At 42.3% G+C, this 22,549-nt stretch overlaps 1 gene segment (V, D, J or C); it reads left to right on the top strand.

Annotated features, from left to right (window-relative positions):
* The window catches only part of LOC310828907 (T cell receptor alpha chain MC.7.G5-like), a 136,458-nt gene that overhangs the window by 88,359 nt on the left and 25,550 nt on the right, over positions 1–22,549 (top strand). The window contains exon 3 of the C gene segment in view: positions 15,674–15,723.

Below are 22,549 nucleotides of genomic sequence, written 5' to 3'. Positions count from 1 at the left end.
TGGGCTGCTTGGGAAAAACGATGTGTTTCCTCACTTTCTTGAGTAGTACTTGGAGAGTCTCTCCATTTCCCCTGACTTTTCGTTCCATCATTCACTCACTGTTCTACTTCTCCCAAGCTCTGGGCATTTTTTGTCAAGGCAGGAAGCGCTGTGGGTTTGGTTCTTTTGTCAAGGCAGGGAACACTGTGGGTATATGACTATAAACTCACATTTGGAAGTGGCACTAAACTGATTATCTCTCCAGGTAAGTTTCCACTCCTTATTCTTTCTATTCTGTTATAGCACTTCACGCTCCCACAACATAAACACGCCACCTTCCACACAAACACTTCCAGACACCTTGATTACTGTGCTTTCATTCTGATATTGTGTGTGGTGTAGTGGTTAAGACCGATAGAGTCGTAATCTGGGGAACCAGGTTCGCTTCCCTGCTCCACCACATGCAGTTGCTGGGTGACCTTGGGCCAGTCACACTTCTTTGAGGTCTCTCAGCCCCACTCACCTCACAGAGTGCTTGTTGTGGGGGAGGAAGGGAAAGGAGATTGTTAGCCACTTTGAGACTCCTTTGGGTAGTGATAAAGCGGGATATCAAATCCAAACTCTTCTTCTTCTTCTGGGGTGTGTTTGGTACAACATCCATGGTTTATTGAACATTTACTTGCAGGGAGTTTATACAACATCACATCAAGCAATAAATTGCTGCCCAGCACAGCCTGTGCAGCTAAAAATCCGCATCAGCAAAATGAAATCTGTGCTGGGTTTTATTTCAGCTGTCACTTCAAAGCTCAGCATTAAGGGAACTAAGGTAGTCAGAGATGGTAGGGTGCAATATGGGTTTTTGAAAGGCTTCAGATCACTGTGGGACTAGGAACACAGAAAAGGTGGTCTTTGGTAGAGGAACAATTCTGCAGGTGAATCCCAGTAAGTTGCATGGCTGATTTTCTTTGCTATCAGATGGAGCAAAAAGTATATGATATGACAGTTGCAAGCGATCCAGTGATCATTACTGGTTTGTTTTGTTTTCGTTTTTGTTTTCATATAAATCCTCTTTAGGGAAGTGAGTCATCTCACCTCTCTTCTACCTAGTCAAGCTGAAAACACTGGTATTTTATTAATACTTAGCAAGCTTTGCTATAAAAGAATAATTGCCTAATTACACACAGCCAGAAGATACATACAGCCTGTCCACAGTTACTGTCCACAGAGAGCCAGTGTGGTGTAGTGGTTAAGAGCGGTAGTCTTGTAATCTGGGGAACCGGGTTCGAGTCTCCGTTCCTCCACATGCAGCTGCTGGGTGACCTTGGGCCAGTCACACTTCTTTGAAGACTCTCAGCCCCACTCACCTCACAGAGTGTTTGTTGTGGGGGAGGAAGGGAAAGGAGAATGTTAGCCGCTTTGAGACTCCTTAAAGGGAGTGAAAGGCGGGATATCAAATCCAAATCCAAAAACTTGAGAGTAAGCCCCATCAGACACAGTGGGATTAGCTTTTGAGTAAGCATGCGTGTCATTGCACCATCAAAAATGACCAACCGTAGGACAAAAACTAGGAAAGTTTAAAACAAGTGCAGCTAAAACACACACACACATTAGCAAGACGAAATGTGTGTTGGATTGCATTTCAACTCTAGCTTCAAACCTCAGCCTTAAGGGACTTAGGGGTCAGAGGGCATTTTGAAAGGGGCTTCAGATCATTGTGAGAAAGCAGACAGAAAGGTGGTGTTCGGTAGAGGTACTGTTCTGCAGTTGAATCCCAGTAAGTTCCTTGGCTGGTTTTCCTTGCTAACGGAAAGTACCATGTGGTGAATTGTTAAGAATGGATGCAAATGATCTGGTGGTCACTATTTGAGTTTTATTTTGCAATAAATCTTATTTAGAGGAAGGGGTTCTTTTTCAACTCTATTCTGTCTGGACATGTTAAGAATAGTGGTATTTCAGGAAAACCTATTTTTCTTTGGTGTGGGATAGGGTTGCCAATTATTTCCCTGCACGCTCCCATCCTAAAAAGATAGGAGATTCATCACCCCTAAAGGGAGGAGAAATCTCAAAATAATGGAGAGGCTATGACTAGGCAACTTGTGTGCCTACTCAATTTGCTGTTCAGGTGTTAACTGTTGACGATAGGCAACTTCACAGATGTTCCTGCTCTTCCTCCTTATGGTTCTTGATCTTTAAACTGAAATTGGACCAGAAAGTCTTTCAAATAGGGGGCACCTTCAAATAGAAAACTCACCATATGGAGCATTGCCTTTGTAAAGCAGGACAGGTTCCCACCTTGCCACGAGAAATTAAGAATGTTCTTGGTAGACCAGAACAACAATAATTCTCTTGTGTGCTGAGCAGTTTTTGTCAAGGCAGGAAACACTGTGGTTATGGCAGTAACACTGGCAAGTTAACCTTTGGAAGTGGAACCAGACTGGTTGTGACTCCAAGTAAGTTCCAGCTCTTAATTCCTTCATTTTTTCTAGAAAATAACATCTCAGTGTATTTTCCCACCTCCAAGAAACTTGGTCTTTATCTCACCCAAGCAGAGCATATGAAAGCAAGTGACCAGGGTTGCAAAGCAGTTTCAATTTCCCCTAAAGCATCATCATGCCCTTGGGGTGGGAGGACAACACTGGACCATAGGAAGTGAGTGCTGTGAGCATGTGACTTCTTGCTTCTAAGATGCCCTGTGGTTTATTGGACCCTTCTGAGGCCACAAAGAAAGTTGATTCTCAATGGAAAGTGGGCTGATTCAGAAAAAAAAGCAAGGAGGTGTTCCCCACTATGCTCCTGAGTAGAACTTGGAGCATCTCCCCATCATCCTGACCTTGGGCTCCATCAGTGCTTTTTTTCTGTGGGGGATGCAGGGGAACGCATACCCCTAAACATTTTGTGAATCTTTGTACTTTTGTCCATTTACTGTATTTATTTTTTCCTGATTTGAACTATAAAATGGTGATTTTCTTGAGTCAAAATGAGAGTACCCCTAAACATTTTTAACAGGAAAAAAAAGCACTGAGCTCCATGGGTAGCTAGTTGTTCTGATTCTTCTTGAGATCTGGGCAGTTTTTGTGAAGGCAGGAAGCACTGTGTGAAACAGAGCGGTGCCTATAAGCCAGTCTTTGGAAGTGGGACTAGACTGGTTGTGACCCCAAGTAAGTTTCAGTTCTTTATTCTTTCCATTCTTTTGTAACAGTTTTGGGATAACCTCCTACACCATAAACACCCCCCCACCAAAAAAAAACCAACCAACAACCAAAAACGTAGGTCTTTCAGGCATTCATCTTCTTGTTGTTGTTATTGTTTAGTCGTTTAGTCGTGTCTGACTCTTTGTGACCCCATGGACCAGAGCACGCCAGGCACTCCTGTCTTCCACTGCCTCCCGCAGTCTGATCAAACTCATGTTGGTAGCTTCGAGAACACTGTCCAACCATCTCATCCTCTGTCGTCCCCTTCTCCTTGTGTCCTCAATCTTTCCCAACATCAGGGTCTTTTGCAGAGTCTTCTCTTCTCATGAGGTGGTCAAAGTATTGGAGCTTCAGCTTCAGGATCTGTCCTTCCAGTGAGCACTCAGGGCTGACTTCTTTCAGAATGGATGTTTGATCTTCTTGCAGTCCATGGGACTCTCAAGAGTCTCCTCCAGCACCATAATTCAAAAGCATCAATTCTTCGGCGATCAGCCTTCTTTATTGTCCAGCTCTCACTTCCATACATCACTACTGGGAAAACCATAACTTTAATTATACAGACCTTTGTTGGCAAGGCGATGTCTCTGCCTTTTAAGATGCTGTCTATGTTTGTCATCGCTTTTCTCTCAATAGTGTGCAAATAAGATGCTGGGTAAAAGTTTGTGTGTGTGAGAGAGAGAACATCCATGGTTTATTAAGCTTCCAACCCGATTCATTTGTGGGGAGATTGTACAATGTCACATCAAGCAATAAAATACAGCCTGTGCACACTTACTTGGGAGTAAGCCCCAGTGCACACAGAGGGAATAGCTTCTGAGACAGCATGCATAAGATTGTGCCCTAAAAAGACCAACAATAGGATGAAAACTATGAATGATTAAAGCAAGAGCAGCTAACATCCATATCAGCAAAATGAAATGTAGGTTGGGTTGCATTTCAGCTCTTGTTTCAAACCCCAGCCTTAAAGGACTTTAGCTAATCAGGGACAGCAGTGGCAGAGAGAGGGCTTTTTGAAAGGTTTCAGATCACTGTGGGAATGCAAACACAAAAAATGTGGTCTTTGGCAGGGGAACCGTTCTGCAGGTGAATCCCAGTAAGTTTCATGGCTGATTTTCGTTGCTAACAGATGGAGCTAAAAGTGTTGTGTGGCTAATTGTCGAGGACAGTTGCAAATGACCCAATGATGAATGTGGGTTGTGTTGGGGCCTTTAAAAAAATCAACTTTTTAAAGGCAAGGGAGTCATTCTCACCGCACCCCTGTCTAGTCGTGTTCATAATATTGGTATTTTATTAATACATGTAACCTTTACCATTTGGATAGGATTATTTGTTTGTTTAATTTGCTAGTTGCTTTATCTTGCCCAGGACAACCCAAAGCAAACAGGCAAACAAAAGCTCCCACATGAATACATTAAAACCAAAAGGAAAAAGAAATACTTTTTAAATATCGCACCCACTTCTAAATGGCCGCAGATAAGGGCTTTGTTATAGAGGAAATGCTTTGCCTGGCACCCTATGATATTTAAGGATATTTAAGGATGCCTGGTCATGAAACACAATAGGAGGGAATGCATCATGGAAGAAGATGGACTCTGATGTGTGCAAAATTTGCATATGCTAATTATTATGAATAGATTCAAGAGGAGAAATAGGAATATAAGAATTGGCCTCCGTGGACCAGACCCACACCCATTCTCCTCATATGCTGAGCAATTTTTGTCAAGGCAGGAAACTGTGGTTATGGCACTGGTACTGCAGGCAAACTAACTTTTGGAAGTGGAACTAGACTGGTTGTGACCCCAAGTAAGTTTCAGCTCTTAATCCCTTCCATTTTTTTCTTTCTTTTTAAAAAATGCAAGTCTTGATATTCACTCATGCACTCCCAAGAACTTAGTGTTTATCTCCTCTAAATGGAACAGCATCAGTCCCCCAAACCATCAACATAATCTTGGGGTGGGGGGACCACAATGAACTACAGTGAGTGAGTGTTTGTGTGACTTGTTGTTATGAGGATGCTCTGTTGTTTATTTGACCCTGCTGAGACCAGACAGAAAGTTTGATTCTCAGTGGAAAGTGGGCTGCTTGGGAACTGAAGCAAGGAGGTGCCCCCCACCCTTTTGAGTAGGAATTGAAGAGCCTTCGCATCCCCCTGACCTATCATTCCACGGTTCACTCATTTTTCTATTTACAGTGGTGCCTTGGTTTAAGAACAGCTTAGTTTATGAACAACTTGGATTACGAACGCTGCAAACCTGGAAGCAGGTGTTTTGGTTTGTGAACTTTGCCTTGGAAGCAGAACATGTTGAGTGTGTTCCATTTGTTAATGGAGTCCCCCACTGCTATGGGAAAGCACGCCTTGGTTTAAGAACGCCTTGGTTTAAGAATGGATTTCCAGAATGGATTAAGTTTGTACACCAAGGTACCACTGTATTCTTGAACTCTGGGCAATTTTTGTCAAGGCAGGAAGCACTGTGGGTCTCAGGGGTCTGGCTATAAACCAGTCTTCGGAAGAGGCACTAGATTGGTGGTGACTCCAAGTAAGTTAGAACTCTTTATTTCTTCCATTCTGTTGCAGAAGTTCAAGTATACCCTCCCATCATAAGCAACCCCCCCAAAAGGGGGGAAAAAAGAATTTGGATCACTTCCAGGCAACCTGTTTATTGAGCTCTCATTCTGATGTTGTGCACAAAATTGCAGTGTGCACGTGTGATATGATACCCATGGTTTATTAAGCGTTCAGTCTTATTTGTTTGCAGGGAGGCTATACAAATCTCACGTCAAGGAGTAATATACAGCCCACACAGCCTGTACATGCTTACTTGGGGGTAAGCCCCATTGAACATAGTGGGGGTGCCTTCCAAGCAATCATGCCCATGATTCCATCATAAAAAGACCAGCTATACTGCAATAACTAGGAATGCTTAAAGCAATAGTGACCAAAAATAAAGAGCATCAGCAAAATGAAATGTCGATTGGATTGGATTTGAACTCTTGCTTTGAAACTCAGCCTTAATGTATCTCAAGCAGTCAGGGACATCAAGGGCTTTTTGAAAGGCTTCAGATCACTGTGGGAATATCAATGGAGGAAAGGTGGTCTTTGGTGGAGGAACATTTCTGCAGGTGAATCCCAGTAAGTTTCATGGCTGATTTTCTCTGCTAAGAGATGCAGCCCAAAGTCTCATGTGCCTGATTGTTAAAGACAATCGCAAATGACCCGGTCATTTATTTATATTTATTAATTTCATAAAATCTATGCACCACTTGATTGAAGAAAACAAAACAAAAATCTCAAAGTAGTTTATGAAACTATTCTTTATTACTTAGTAATCTTTACCATATAAGACTGGGCACCCAATTACGCACACACACCCAGCTAGGAGGGAATGTATCACCCCAAAAATATCAAAAGATGGTGCCAGTTTGTGTAAAATTTGCATGTGCTTTTTTATTATTAATAGATGGAATTTAAAAAATCATCCCTCTATCTTATTTTTTTTAAGAGAGCCAACATATTTTTTTTCATTGTGAGTTGTGTGCCTGCTCAGCCTACTGTCTAGCTGTCTAGTTTTTAGATGATCAGCAACCTCATGGATCTCCTTGGACAGCTCAGTGGGTTAGAATGTAGTGCTGATAACACCAAAGTTGCAGGTTCGATCCCTGTATGGGATGGTTGCATATTCCTTTTTTGCAGGGGGTTGGACTGGATGATCCTCAAAGTCCCTTCCAACTCTACAATTCTATAGTGTCCCTTCTTAGGGTTCTTCATTTTTTTAACTGGATTTTGACCAGACAGTCTTTCAAATAGGGAACACTTTCAAACAGAAGACTGTCCTCTTACAACTCACCAAATGGGGCCTTGCATCTGCAAAGTAGGATTCATCCTCACCTTGCCACAAGAACTTAGCCCAGAACCTTGTGCTGAGTAATTTTTGTCAAGGCAGGAAACACTGTGGTTATGGTGGGGGTGCAGAGAAGTTAATCTTTGGAAGTGGAACCAGACTGGCTGTGATCCCAAGTAAGTTTCAGCTCTTCATTCCAGTCTGTTGTAGCAGTTCAGGGATGCCCTCCCACACCACAAAGACTCCTCCACCCCAAAAGCACTTTGGTAACTTTCAGATAACCTCTTCTTGATGGTGTGCACCAAATTTGCCCAATCTCTGTGTGCAGTGCAACATCCACTGAGACCTCCCAGTATGTTTCCGAGCATAATTCAAAGTGCTGGTGCTGACCTCTAAAGCCCTAAACTGCCTCGACCCAGTATACCTGAAGGAGCATCTCCACCCCCATCGTTCTGCCTGAGGTCCAGCTCCAAGGGCCTTCTGGCAGTTCCCTCCCTGCGAGAAGTGAGGTTACAGGGAACCAGGCAGAGGGCTTCTTGGTAGTGGCCCCTGCCCTGTGGAATGCCCCCCATCGGATGTCAAAGGAAAAAAACAACTTCCAGACTTTTAGGTGACATCTGAAGGCAGCCCTGTTTAGGGAAGCTTTTAATATCTGTAGGACTATTGTATTTTAATATTTTGTTGGAAGCAGCCCAGAGTGACTGGGGAAACCCAGACAGATGGGCAGGGTATAAATAATAAATTTATTATTATTATTATTATTAAGCTTTCAACCTGACTTGTTTGCAGGGAGCTTATAGCAATGAAATGTTGCCTAAAACAGTCTGTGTGTGCTTACTTGGGAGTAAGCCCCATTAAACCCAGTGGGACTGGTTTCTGAGTAAGCTTGCATATGATTATACCATAAAATGACCATCTATAGGACAAAAAAATGAGGGTTTTTTTAAAAGTGATCAACTAAAAGCTGCATCAGCAAAAGGAAATATATGTTGGATTATATTACAGTATGTGTTTCAAAATTCAACCTTAAGAAAATTTAGGTGGTCAGGGATTGCAAGGTGCAATACGCCTTTTTTAAGGGCTTCATAGCACTGTGGGAATGCAAACACAAAGGTGGTCTTTGGTAGAGGAACCCGTCTGCAGGTGAATTTAAGCAGTACTTTTTTCTGGGGGGATGCAGGGGGACGCATACCCCTAAACATTTTGTGAATCTAAGTTTGGCCTCATTGAGGGGCAGTATTTCAATATGAGTAGGAAAATGAGCGCACACCTAAACATTTTTTTTTTTGGGGGGGGGGAGAGAGCACTGGATTTCAGTAGGTTCCATGGTTGGTTTTCTTTGCTAACAGTTGAAGGAAAAAGTTTAATGTGACTAATTGTTAAGGATGGTTGCTAATGACCCAGTGATAGGTGTAGGGTTTTATTTAGCAATAAATCTTATTTGGGGAAGTGAGTCATTTTCACTGCTATTATACTATGTTGAAAATACTGATCTGTTGTTAATACTTTGTAACTACTATAGGATAGGGTGCTGAATTTTGCACTGCTAGAAATTCAACTAACTTATTACTCAGAAGAGACTGTCCACTGTAAAGACCCATATCTGTTTTCCTTGTGCATGGGGCAATTTTTGTCAAGGCAGGAAACACTGTGGGTATGGCAATGGTGGTGTTGGCAAGCCAAGCTTTGGAAGTGGAAGTAGACTGGTTGTGACCCCAAGTAAGTTTCAGATCTTCATTCCCTCCATTTTAAAAAAAACAACAACATAAAAAATCAGGTTAGGATATCCTCCCACACACTAACCTGGTCTTTATTTCTTCTAAGATGAGCACAGGAGAACCACTCAACTCTCTCCCTTGCTAGCCAGAGTTTTAGAAATAATTACTATGATTTAGATCAGGGGTAGGCAACCTAAGGCCCGGGGGCCAGATCCAGCCCAATTGCCTTCTAAATCCAGCCTGCGGATGGTCTGGGAATCAGTGTGTTTTTACATGAGTAGAATGTGTGCTTTTATTTAAAATGCATCTCTGGATTATTTGTGGGGCATAGGAATTCGTTCATTTTCATTCCAAAATATAGTCTGGCCCACCACGTGGTCTGAGGGACGGTGGACCGGCCCACGGCTGAAAAAGGTTTCTTAACCCTTGATTTAAATGGTGGGGAGGGGGGTTCACCATGGCTAGGTTCTGATTAGATGCCTTGTGTGCTTCCTCAGTCTACTGCCCAGATGATAATTGTTTATGATTATTACGTTATTATTTATTGAATTTATATACTGCCCTATACCCGCAGGTCTCTGGGCGGTTCACAGGATAAAATCAGAGTATAAAACAGCAAAGTACATAATCAAAATAAAAACAACAACAACCCAATAATACCCCCCCCATTGTAAAAGAGCAATCAAATCAACCAAAGGCCTGGTTAAAGAGGAACGTTTTTGCCTGGCACCTAAAGATGTATAATGATGACGGGCAACTTCAAAGATCCTCCTGCAGCTCTTGATTTTTAAACTGGACTTGGACCCGAGAAACTTCCAAATAAAACTGTCCTCTGACAAGTCACCCAACAGAGGATTCTGTAAAGTATGCCCACCTTGCCGTAGGAACCTAAAAATTCCCTCCATGGACCAGACCCGCATCCTTTCTCCTTGTACCCTTATTAATTTTTGTCAAGTCAGGAACCACTGTGGGCTTTCAGTAGTGCTGCTGCCAAGCCAACCTTTGGCAGTGGAACTAGGCTGCTTGTGACTCCAAGTAAGTTTCGCCTCTTCATCCCTTCCCCACTGTTGTAGCAGTTCAAGGATAGCCTCCCACACCAGAACCTCCCTCCACACCCCCCCAAAAGAGAGACAGGTCACTTCCAGACAAATGCTTTATTGAACATTCATTTTGATAGTGCGCCCAAACGTTGCCGTATATTTGTGTGTGGTAAGATGTCAATGGTTTCTTGAGCTTTCTTGCTGATTTATTTGCAGGGTGGTAATGCAGCTTCCTAAGGGACACGAACGGCGCTGTGGGTTAAACCACAGAGCCTAAGGCTTGCCGATCAGAAGGTCGGCGGTTCTAATCCCCACGATGGGGTGAGCTCTCATTGCTCGGTCCCTGCTCCTGCCAACCTAGCAGTTCGAAAGCACAATGTGCAAGTAGATAAATAGGTACTGTGCGCTGCTCTGGTTCAGCAGTAGTGACTTAGTCATGCTGGCCACATGACCTGGAAGCTGTATGCCGGCTCCCTTGGCCAATAAAGCAAGATGAGCGCTGCAACCCCAGAGTCATCCACGACTGGACCTAATGGTCAGGGGTCCCTTTACCTTTAATGCAGCTTCATGTCGAGCAATAAATACAGCCTAACACCAGTATGTATAAGCTAGGCAATGAATGGCAGCTTAAATCTGGGCTATGGCAGCCACAACGGAATGTTTATTTGCCAAGAGGTTGAGCTAAATGCCCATCAGGGTACCTTTTAATGCTTCAGTTCTATGATTCTATTATCTCGGCTACATTGCATGACTGCAGTTTGCCCAATTCACTTGTCCCAGTATGGAAGAAGCAGAAATACACACAGTGAAAATGGAAATGGTATGGACTAAGGCAGAAGTTTTCAAGCCATGTTTGCCAACCTGACACCCAGAAATCTCCACGTAGTTGCAATTGGACCTGTGCCAGTAGAAAAACGTGCCTAGTACCTGGGGAATTTCGAACACTGCCTAACACTGCAATCCCGTGCATGCTTACTTGGGAGTAAGCCCCATTGACTGCAGTGGGATTGGCTTCCAATATGAAGCATCCAAGATGACCGCACTGTAAGGTGACCATATATAGGACTGAAATGCAGCAATGCTGAAAACAAAAGCTGTTGAAAACTGCAGCAGGACAATGAAATGTGGGTTGTGTTTCATTTCAGCTCTTGCCTTGAAAGCCAGCCTTAATGAGCCTTAGGTAGTCAAGGAGAGAAGGGTGCTAGAGGGGTTTTTGAAGGGCTTCCTGTCACTGTGGGAATACAAACACAAAAGTGGTCTTTGGCGGGGGAACCCTTTTGCAGGTGAATCCTAGTAAGTCTCATGCCTGATTTACTTTACTAACTAATGGAGCAAAAAGAGTCATATAGCTGATTGTTAAAGATGGTTACAAATAACCTAGTTATCATTTTTGTGTGCTCTCTCTTTCTCTCTTTCTCTCTCTGTATTAACAATAAATCTTATTCAGGGAAGGGAATCATTCTCACCTCTGCTCTGCCTACTCATGCCAAAAAATAGGATACGATGTCCAGTTATGCACTGCCAAAAAAATAAACCACATATATAAAAGAGTACATGCATTACTAAAAAGTGGCAGAAATGGAAGCTGGTTTGCATATAACTTGCATATGCTAATCTATATGAATAGATGCCTTTGTAGAGATAATGGGTAGAATTCAGCTAACATTTACTCAGATTATCCTCTATGAAGTAGAACGAATGCCCACCCTGCTATAGGAATATCAGAATTGCCTCTGTGAACCAGATCCCTTCTTCTTGCATTCTGAACCATTTTTGTCAAGGCAGGAAACACTGTGGGTATGGCAATGCTGCTTCCAAGCCAATCTTTGGAAGTGGAACGAGATTAGTGGTGGTTCCAAGTAAGTTCCAGATCTTAATTCCTTCCATTTTTCTAAACGAAAAGAAAAATGCAGCTAAGAGCATCTCCCCACATGCTTGCAGCCCCAAATACTTGGTCTTTATCTCACCCAAGCTGAGCATCAGCGTGACCTTAGAACCCCATTCAGCTCTCTCCCTTGCTTAGAACCACAGTACCCCGTGTTTTCTAGCAAATACGGAGCTCAGAGGAGAAGTCACATCTGCAGAAGGTGCAGAAGTGCAAGCGAGAGTTGAGATTTTTTCAGTAGGAGCAGGAGGCAGTTTCCATCAAGAGGACTAGAGATTTTAAGAAATGGAAGTTGAAATGCGTGCACTAAAACTGGAAGACTGTGAGACAACAGGACCATAGGCAACTAGCCCATATGAAGTTGGACCATGTAGTTCAGTATTGTCTAGACTAGAGTGATTGGTAGCTGCTATCCAGAATTTCAGGCAGGAGCCTTCACCAATATTACTTGGGGATGCCAGGGGTTGAATATGTGGCCTTCTGCATTGCAATGCAGATGCTTGTTTATTGGCCTTGCTGAGTCCTGAAAAGTGTACAAAATTAGGAGGTTAATTCCAGTAGAAAGCAGATGCAATGCTACCTTATCCTTGAAATTGGGTGCCTCCATTTCGGTTTCTAGTGAAGAGAAGGGAACTTTCTCTTTTGGAAAGGATTCCTCAGCTTGGATATCTGAAAATCTGTGAATGTCCCCCCCCCCCCCACCTGCACCTCCCCAGTTCTAGATTTCACTCACCCAGTTCTAGACTACACAGTTCACCAGGGTGATTTTTGTCAAGGCAGGAAATACTGTGGGACTCCCAAGGCTACAGGTACACCTTTGGCAGTGGGACTAGACTGATTGTGACACCAAGTAAGTTTCTTAAGCCTACATTAATTCCATTGTTCAAGATAACGAACATTCAGAATTATTTTCACCATGTTACACACATCTGCATTCCCAAAGTATTCCTTTCAGACCTCTGTTCCGTTCAGACCTTCCTTTCCATCCATTGAAGTGAATGGGGCCTGCTTAGAAAACTGTAGCCATTTACTGGAACTCATTCTGGATGGCTTCCACAATCCCTGATCATGAGGTATTTTGTTTTTCTGCGTGATAAGTGACTAGTACACCAGTGTCTAGTACCCTTGCTGGAGTTTTTGTCTTAGACTCAACCACTGTGTGAATGTTGGAGCTGGTAACAAACTCGTCTTTGGTGGTGGCTCAAGACTTCTCATCTCACCTAGTAAGTTTCATGGTGGAGATGGAGCTCCTTCAGATGACTCCTTTTTTGAGTATTTGTCCTGATTTGCTTGCACAAATCCAACATAGAGGTTAGACTATGCTTTTAATGAAGATTCGTTCTGAGTTGTTTCCAGGGAGGTTGTACAACAATGAGGATTCATCCTGATAGGCTTCCCAGTTAATCATTGGTGCATCCAAATTTTCGGTGCATATCCTCATCTTTTCTTTTTCTTTTTTTAAAAAATGTGGATGTTTCGTGTCAGTGCACTTTATGCTTTTTTAATTATGCAAACTTAAATGCCTAGTAAAGAGAGTAAAGGAATCTATGGGGCTGGAGAGATGAGGATATTTCTGCTTAGGCAAAACGATGCTGAAATGAGACTTCTGAGGAAACAGAGAGTTGTACTGGATAGGGTTGTATCCAACTCAGAGTAGACCTACTGAAGTTAATGAACTTGAGTAACTTAAGCTCATTCATTTCAGTGGGTCTCTTCTGAGAAGGCCTTAGTTGGATACAACCCATGGGCCATATCCACACCAAACATTTAAACACGTGTCTTCCCTCAAATGATCCTGCATACTTTAGTTTCATCCTCACAGAGCTACAATTCCCAGCACCCTTAACAAATGACAGTTCCCAGGTTTCTTTGGAGAAAATAATTTGCTATAAATGTGTGTTAAATGCACTTTAAATATGTGCTGTGGGTGTGACTATAGTGCTTACCTTTCCTAGATTGGGATGGGTGATATTATTATTAGTTATTCTTTTTATCAAAAACATGGTAGTGAGGAAAATCTCACTATTTGTACATATCAGGTTTGACTGTGGAGCTTTTAATTCTCTTTTTTGAATTCTGAAATTTCATGTGAATATCTTGGGGTAAGGGGAAAGAGAATTCCCCAAATCAAAATTTTAGGATTTGATATATGAATATTTAAAGTTTTGCAGGACTTTTTCCACGCTTACCTGGAACATTCCACTGCACTCTGAAGGTCTTTAGAATTTTGCTTCAGCTGTTGCTGCAGATCTGATCCCTAAAGACGAGTCAGGAAGTCTTTTTAAAAAAGTTTTTGAAGGGCCTCCAATCACTGTGTGAATACAGCTGCAAGAAGTATTATCTTTGGTAAAGGAACCATTCTGAGGGTGAACCCCAGTAAGTATCATATTTTGTGGTGGACTGACTAAGCAGGACTTGAAATGTTAAGCAATTATTTGATATTCAAGAAACGCCAGAGCCTTTTGCAGGCATAGGCAAACCATAGCTGTCAACGTTTCCCTTTTTAAAAGGGAAATTCCCTTATTCCAAATAGGATTCCTCGCAAGAAAAGGGAACTGTTGACAGCTATGGGCAAACTCGGCCCTCCAGATGTTTTGGGACTACAACTCCCATCATCCCTGACCACTGGTCCTGTTAGCTAGGGATGATGGGAGTTGTAGTCCCTAAACATCTGGAGGGCCGAGTTTGCCTATGTCAGAGCCCTACTAGATTAGGCCAAAGACCCATCTAGTCCAGCATTCTGTTCTCTCAGTTTCCAACTAGATGCCCAGAAGGGGAAGCTGCCAACAGCATTCTCCCCACTTGTGATTCACAACAACTGGTACCCAGAGACATACTTGTACTGTCTCTGACAACGTAGGAAGAGCATGACCATCTCAGCAATTGGTTTTGTGGGTTGACTAGTATGAGAATGGAATAGACCTCCCAGTCACAAGAGATTCAGTGCTTAATGACTGTAGGTCAGAGAGGACAAAACCATCAGTGGGTGCTGCCCAACATGGCTATGTTCCTCCTCCACTGTTGAGAGGCATTATTGTTCTGAATCCCAGTTGCTGGCAGCCATGGTAGAGGAGAAGTTCTGTTTGCAGGTTTCCCATCTGAGCATGTGCTTGACCACTGTGAGAATGGGATGCTAGAGTAGATCAGACCCTCCAAGTGTCCCTATTTTCCAGGGACAGTCCCATATTTACAGACACCATCCTGGTTTCTGGTTTGATTCCCAGAATGTTCTGGTTTCCCTTTGGACATCCCTATTTTCATCAATGAGATGTAGGAGAGCATGGTAAGATGTCCTTAGTTTCATTGCAGAAATGTTGGAAGGTATGGAGTTATGCGACCCCCAAGCCAAGGAGATAAGTAACTAGAAAACCTTTAGAAGACATCTGAAGGCAACCCTGTATATGGAAGTTTTAAAAATGTTTTATGATGTCTTTATATATGTTGGTAGTGTCTGGGACAACCCAATCAGATGGCTGGGGTATAAGGAATAAAATTGTTGTTGATGATGATGATGTCCACAGTGTTATTTTTCTAGAAAAAGAGGTGCCTGAACTCACCAGGAACACCTCCCTTCTTCTCTTATAATGGCAATGGCACCCACCCGAGAGATGCCAGAACTGAGTTAAAGCAAATTATTACATTTGATGATGGGGATGAGGGTATGGATGTCGTGGCAGTGCCACTACAGCTCCCAGAATTCTTTGGGGAAAGCCATGCCTGTTTAAAGTGGTATCACAGTGATTTAAATGTATGCTGTAAGTGCAGCCAAGATCTGAACAGGTCAAAAATTCATTTTCGGTGTATAGCCTTAGAAAGAGTGTGGCATGGAGGTTTGTCAGGAAAAGTGTCTGCACCTCAGAATTCACTACTACACCACTGGAACAGAAGTGAGGGGAATTTTATGAATTCAACAGCATTGCCATTCCTTCACCTCTTAGGTAGTTCCACTCTCCAGTTAGATTCTTCCTTCCCTCTTGAGCAGTTTTTGTCAAGGGAAGAAACACTGTGGGTCTAGTGGCAGCTTCAATAAGCTAACCTTTGGAAGTGGGACCAAACTGCTTGTAACACCAAGTAAGTTTCAGCTCTTGTTTTCTTCCATCTTGCTAGCTGTTAGCCGTCCGCAAAATCCTTCCACACCACACACACTTGTACCCTCCCCAAATAATTGTTGCCAAGCAGAATATTCAGGGTGAGCATCTATGAACAGATAGTATCATCATTCCCCCTTAGGGTGCTTTCAATCTGTCACTATTTTGTGGGTGAGGTCCAATTGCATAGCAGCAAATTCAGGTTACAGGATTTAAGTGGATTTGACACTGTTGCACAACAAATTGGATCCCCCCCCCCCAAAAAAACCCACCCAATACTTTTGCACTAAGAAAATGCACTTGAAAGTGAGGATAGCATGGCTTGGAGTGGCTTCATATAAGCCTTTATGGAGGGTAAGGCTATCAGTGGCTCCTAGCCATGATGCCTATGTCCTACTGCCATTTTCAGAGGCTAGTATATGCCTCTGAATACCAGTTGCTGGGAATCACAAGTGCCCAAGTCCTGCTTTTGGGTTTCCCACAATGGACATATATTTGGCCACTATTAGAAGAAGATACTGAACAAGATGGGCCTTTGACTTCATGCAGCAGCCTCTTCTTATGCCATGTGACCTCCTCACAATGAACGCCCAATAAACAGGTCATCTGGAAGCAACCTTAGATTCTGTCTTTTGTTAAGAATCTGGCCCTTCGTTCCTGACATTCTGCTGTGAAAAGCAGTTCAGGATAGCATCTCCCTTCTAACTGAAACCCCAAATACTTAAAATCATAGAATCATAGAATTGTAGAGTTGGAAGGGACCATGAGAGTTATCTAGTCCAGCCCTCTGGTTTGCAGGAATTGGTTTGCCCAACATGGGGCTCAAACCCACAACCCTGGGATTTAGGGCCTCATGCTCTACCGACTGCTGTATCCCAGCTTTTTTGCCTTTCTTATCCAAGTTGAGCACAGAGGAAAAATAAGCCTGACCATGGTAGCCGGCAAAGAGACATCAGTATCTTAAGAGCATCAGACATTTTTGTCAAGGCAGGAAACACTGTGGGTATACTGGTGGTTTTAACAAAATTACCTTTGGAAGTGGAACGCAACTTCTTGTGACTCCAAGTAAGTTTCAGCTATGAATTCTGCTAGAAAATAGAAGATCCTTACACACACTTGCACACACAGACCCCCCACAAAAAAACCTTGGTCTGTATCTTATCCAAGTTGAGCACAAGGGAGCAGCTATGTTGGCAGTGCTAGTCTGCAAAGCAGCATCGATTTCCCCAAAGGATCATTGCTCCCTTAGAGCCCTTAGAGCTGCTTACATTCCAAATGGTCAAAGTGGTTTCTTCATACTCAATAACTAGTAAAGGTCATGGGTCTTGTAGCCATCAGTGCCCACTAAACAGACATCAGCTAGCTATAGCAAATGTCATCTCTCATTGTATGATGACAATAATAGAAACAGCTATGGGAGAGATATAGTTCTATATTTCCTGTCTTCCCGAGGCTGCTCTGCCTGTCTGTTGCAGCATAAAGAACAAGGCATCTTAGAAGCCAGCAAATATATCATTGCATGATTTGTTAGACTTTAAGGTGCCCCCCCCAAATCCCCTGTTAGTTACTATACTTTCAATTACATGCTGACAGTGTGCTAGGGTTACAAGAATAGCAAAATGCTGTGGTCCCTGTCTAAAAGTCTTATAAATATTACCAATGCCAATTCCTATAAAGACAAAGATGGTCTCATACTCATTTCTTTGTAAATTCATTTTACAAGATACTGAGAATCTCATCTAAAGTCTATGGAGAAGAGTCTATGGAGAAGTTTCTCAAGCTTGCAAAGATCAGCTTAAACTGGGTTCCATTTTGGGGGGTAGAAAATTTGGGGTTCTTTGCACTCTAAAATTTAGGAGCTTTTTTTTAAGTGCAAAGTGTATTATATCATTTTGGTTTACAATCCCAGAGCCTGTCTTGGGATCTGCATCACTGCATGAGTTTATGTTGAAGCATAAACCACTGTGTTAACGATGGTTACAAGATTACATTTGGCTCTGGAACCAGGTTGACTGTCCAGCCTCGTAAGTCTCTTCTGTTTGCCTGAATCTGCACACATAATAGCAAGCACATTGCATTTTCGGTTCCCCTTCCATTCACCTTTGATTGTAGGATACTACGAAGAGAACCATTACATTATTCAGTTTGTTATTGCATTTCTGCAACCATGGGGGGAGCCTTTTTGATTTTCTGGGTTTCTTGCCAAAGCATCTTTGATTCCTTCTAGGTGGAGAAACATAAAATATGAGCAGCAGAAACTTTAAGCTCATAGGGGAGCCCGTTTCATGTTAGCCTGTTCAAGATGAACTTGATCGATTTATCAGTTCAGACTGATGCCTCTGTGTTCTAGCATTATGTAACTAACAGTGGCCGCCTAGATGCAGAAGTTCAGCTGGATGATAAATAGGGGAAATATATATTTCTTCTTATCTTTGCTACAGTTGCTTTACTGTAAAGGGAATGTTTGCAAAGAATTATTCAGCATAGGTATCTAAAATCCAAGAGCAAAACTTTCACCCCTTTAGTTTCATTTTTGTGTCAGCCTTCTCCTTGTTCCCAGGGCAATTTTTGTCAAGGCAGGAAACATTGTGGGTCTGGCACTGGTCTTAACAAAGTAACCTTTGGAAGTGGAACTAGGCTGGTTGTAACTCCAAGTAAGTTTCAGCTCTTAAATTCCTCCAGTTTTGCTAGAAATAGCAGCTCTGGGTATCTTCCCTGACACTTGCACCCCCCCCAAAATACTCAGTTTTTACTGTATGAGCACGGGAGAACAACCAGGCAGATAGTGCTAGTCTCCAAAACAGCATCATTTCACCCAAAACATCACCATGCCCTTAACTCGGCTCTCTCCCTTGCAAATTAGCAAATCTGACAATACTTGGACCATTAGGAAGCTAACTAGTGAGCACCAAGCATTTAAAGTAAATCTCTTGCAGCCACCAGTACCCATTAAATAAACATACTTAGCTATTAGCTACACAAAAGCTCATGTGTCAAGCTTACGTTGTCTGACCATAATATAGCAGAGAAATGTAGAAATCTACTGCAGGAGCTGAGCATCTTCTTTGCATAGAGAAGGTTAAATCCCCGCCATTTCCGGTTTAGGTCCGGGAATTTGCAAAGTGATTGGGAAATGTGAAGAACTGAATATAGGTTTGGGGGGGGGGGGAGAGAAATTGAGATGCTGAAATAGCAGCAAATGTGGAAAAAGGGTTCTGTAGGTATGAAGAACTACCCGTGAACTAATGATCACAGTGGGATTTCCAACAATCTACTTTGAAGTGGGGAATAGTTTTTTATCCTGAATCATTATGAAAAGGGTAACCTTTTATTAATCGTAACCCTGGTCATTGGAAGAAGAAAATATAGCTAATGGGTTCAGAAAACATATCACTTCCCATTTACCTCAGCATTCAGTTTCCAACAATGACCCAGAACTGTAAATACACCCAAAATGGTTTTACTCAAAGGATTAAGGGATTAACAGGGCTGCAAATGAGGCAGGCAGTGTATTCCAACACCAGACTGCATTGGAAACAGTGGAAATATATGGATAACTTCCCACTCTGTTACAACATTAGACTTTTGGGCAGAACAACAGAAGGAGCAGGCCAGGGCAGATAGGTAGGTTCATTGATGCCACCCAGAAGAATGGTTTGTATGCGAAGTATTTCCAAATATGCAGATGACCACAGATGTTGCACTGTATGAGTTTACGCCAGGGTTTCTCAAACTTGAGTCTCCAGCTGTTTTTGGACTACAACTCGCATCATCCCTATCTAGCACGACCAGTGGTCAGGGATGATGGGAATTGTAGTCCAAAAAAAGCTGGAGATCCAAGTTTGGGAAACCGTGGTTTACACTAAAGTGAAAATCACAGTGTGGATTAAGGTCAGAAGATGACATTTGGATCTGGGACAAGATTGTTTGTCCTGCTCTGTAAGTTTGTTTTGTTTCCTTGAAAACAGCCACACAAATAAAATATAATCCCTCCTTTCACCATTCCCCTCTTAGGGCTTTTTTGCACACCCATTTGCCCATCTGCTTTCCCCTGGGGAAACCTGATCTTTAGTGCTGAATTGGCACAAACAGCATTGATGTTTCCAGGAATTGCAGTTCAAATGTAGAACTAAAGAGCAGGTTTTCTGGGGTGAAGTGGCAGAAGTGTGGGGAAGCATTCCATTTCATTCTTGCGCCAGTCTTCTTATATGCTGGAGTCTTTTTGTTGTTGTTGTTAAGGCAGGAAGCACTGTGAGTATACTAGTGGCACTTACAAGCTAACCTTTGGAAGTGGAACTAAACTGGTTGTGACACCAAGTAAGTTTCAGCTGTTGACTCCTTCCATTCTGTAGGAAAGCAGCATCATAAGAATATCCCTCAGGGCTCTTGCACCTGCAAGTAGGGATGGGTGTTGAGTTCTGCCCAGTTTGCATTTATAGATGAATCTGCCTAATTTGCACATCCTAAAGCAGTGTGTGAACTCCTTTGAAAGGAGCACTGCTTCAAAATTTGCAACCAAGTACCAGTATGAATATTCATGGTAAAGTGTGAGTAAAAAATGCAGGCAGTCTCCTTCAGCATTTGATTGTATTGGAAACAATGGGAAGATATGGCTAACTTTTCATGCTACGACAATGTTAGACTTAGAGGCAGGGCAGGTAGGAATTACCACTGATGTGGCCCAGAAGTGTTGTTCTTTGTGCAAAGTATTCTCCAATATGTGCACTCCCCCTTCTGTTGCATTGTATGAGTTTATGCTAAAGGGGAAATCACTGTGTAAATTTTGGAAACAAGGTGACATTTGGATCTGGGACAAAGTTGCTTGTCGTGCCACGTAAGTTTGCTTTGTTTGCTCAAAAGCAGCAACATTCCCCCCAAAACCAGTTAATTCATTCATTTTCTGTTTTGCTTGCATTATTGCTTTAAAAAGGTCGGCTTCCAGTGCAATATTTTCCAGTAGTCCCTTTATACTTTCCCATAAAAATAGAAATAAATGATCCATTTACAGCAGAGCTGAAATAAACATTGAAGAAAATTCACTAGTGATGATTTAGATGGCCAGAGACCTTTTCTCAACAATTTTATTATTGTTTGGGCTTGTGAACATTTCACCCATGGGGCGAGTTAAGTAGAAGGCAGCTATGCCTTGGATTCTGTAAGCTGATATAGCATATTGTCATCCTACAATGCTTCCACACATTTTAGATTACAAAGTAGTTCTCTGTGTGGGATTTCAAAAATAGAAACTGAAAATGATTTCAGATTTTGTGTCCCCACTTAAACGCAGTTATAGGTTTGAATCTGGTCATGTAGTTAAGAACTTTCTGTCTTGTGTTCTGAGAACAGAAGACGTAAATTAACCAGTCCAGGAAGATTATTATTTTTAATTTTTTTTAAAAAAATGAGCTGTCTATAGCTCTGCAAGAAACACTATGGAGTTGTTGTTTTGTAATGGAGGAGAAGGCTATCATGATGGCTATGTGCCACCTTCAATATCAGAGGAAGGATGCCTCTGAATATCAGTTACTGGGTTCGTAAGTCAGAAAGTGCTCTGGTATTGTTTGTGATTGAGTACAGTACTGTGAAACCAGGATGCAAGACTAGATGGTCTGTTGACCTGATGCAACAGAGCTCTTCATACATTCTCCATCACAGCCATCAAATTTAACTAAAATGCAATCTGCTTTTTAAAAAAAATCTCTACCCAATTCCCAACAATTTTACTTGCTTCAAGGCACAATGACAGGTTAGCAGCAATCATCCCACCTCTGCTATATCCCAGACAGAACACATGAATGTCATGTGGTTGCAGAAGTGTAGAGAAACGTGACTTTAGATTTACAGTAGGAAGAGTTCCATAATTTCAGTCATGGGGACTAGAGACTTACTTTTTAAAAAAGAAAGAAAGCTGAGATGGGAACCACTAAATGGGGAGGACTTTATTGTCAAGGCAGGAAGCACTGTGGGTCTGGCACTGGCTACACTAAGCTCACGTTTGGAAGTGGAACAAAGCTGGTTGTGACACCAAGTAAGTTTTAGACTTTAATTCATTTAATTTTGTGATTGTGAGCGATCACGCTCCCCTTCCCTAACCAAAGACAACCAATTAAACTTGGTCTGATATACATTGCAGGGCTAGTCCATAGAGCAGCTTCCTTTAAACTTGAACTCTGCAGGCCCTTTGGACTACAACTCCCATCAACCTCAGCCAGTCCCTGCTCTTTCATTCCCCTGGTCATGTATTTGTATTGGACATAGCAATTAGGATACTCTTCCCAGCTCATTTCCAGAAACCTCCATCACTGGCCACAATTATATCCCATGCAAATGTAGCAAATATCCATACAACATCTCATCATGGTGTATAGTTCAGCTTGACAATCTTAGAAACTTCCGTTTCTTCATACTTGGTAGATGTAGCAATTCTTGAGTTTATGTTAAGGTGAAGAACACAGTGAGGAGCTTTGGTGAGAAGGTGACATTTGGATCAGGAACTAGACTGACTGTCCTACCCAGTAAGTCTGACTTCATTTGTCCAGTTCTGCAAATGTGACAGCAGACAGAATTTATTTTCCATTTCTTTCCTCCCTGTGCCCCTCTTCTTTGGGCCAGGATACCATCAAAGGTAGCATAATTTCCTACTCTTTCATTTATTTTTATGGCATTGTTGTCAGGGGTCACATCCACACCGCAAATTAAATGGATCCTTATACCACTTCAACAGTTATCCCCTGAAGAAACTCAGGAACTGTAGTTTGTTAAGGGTGCTGACCTCAAAGACCAAGAGTTTCAAGCACTCTTAACAAATG

Source organism: Podarcis gaigeae (genome assembly GCF_964106915.1).
Source record: "Podarcis gaigeae genome assembly, chromosome: 13".
Lineage (NCBI taxonomy): Eukaryota > Metazoa > Chordata > Lepidosauria > Squamata > Lacertidae > Podarcis > Podarcis gaigeae.
This window is presented reverse-complemented; position numbering and strand designations above follow the sequence as displayed.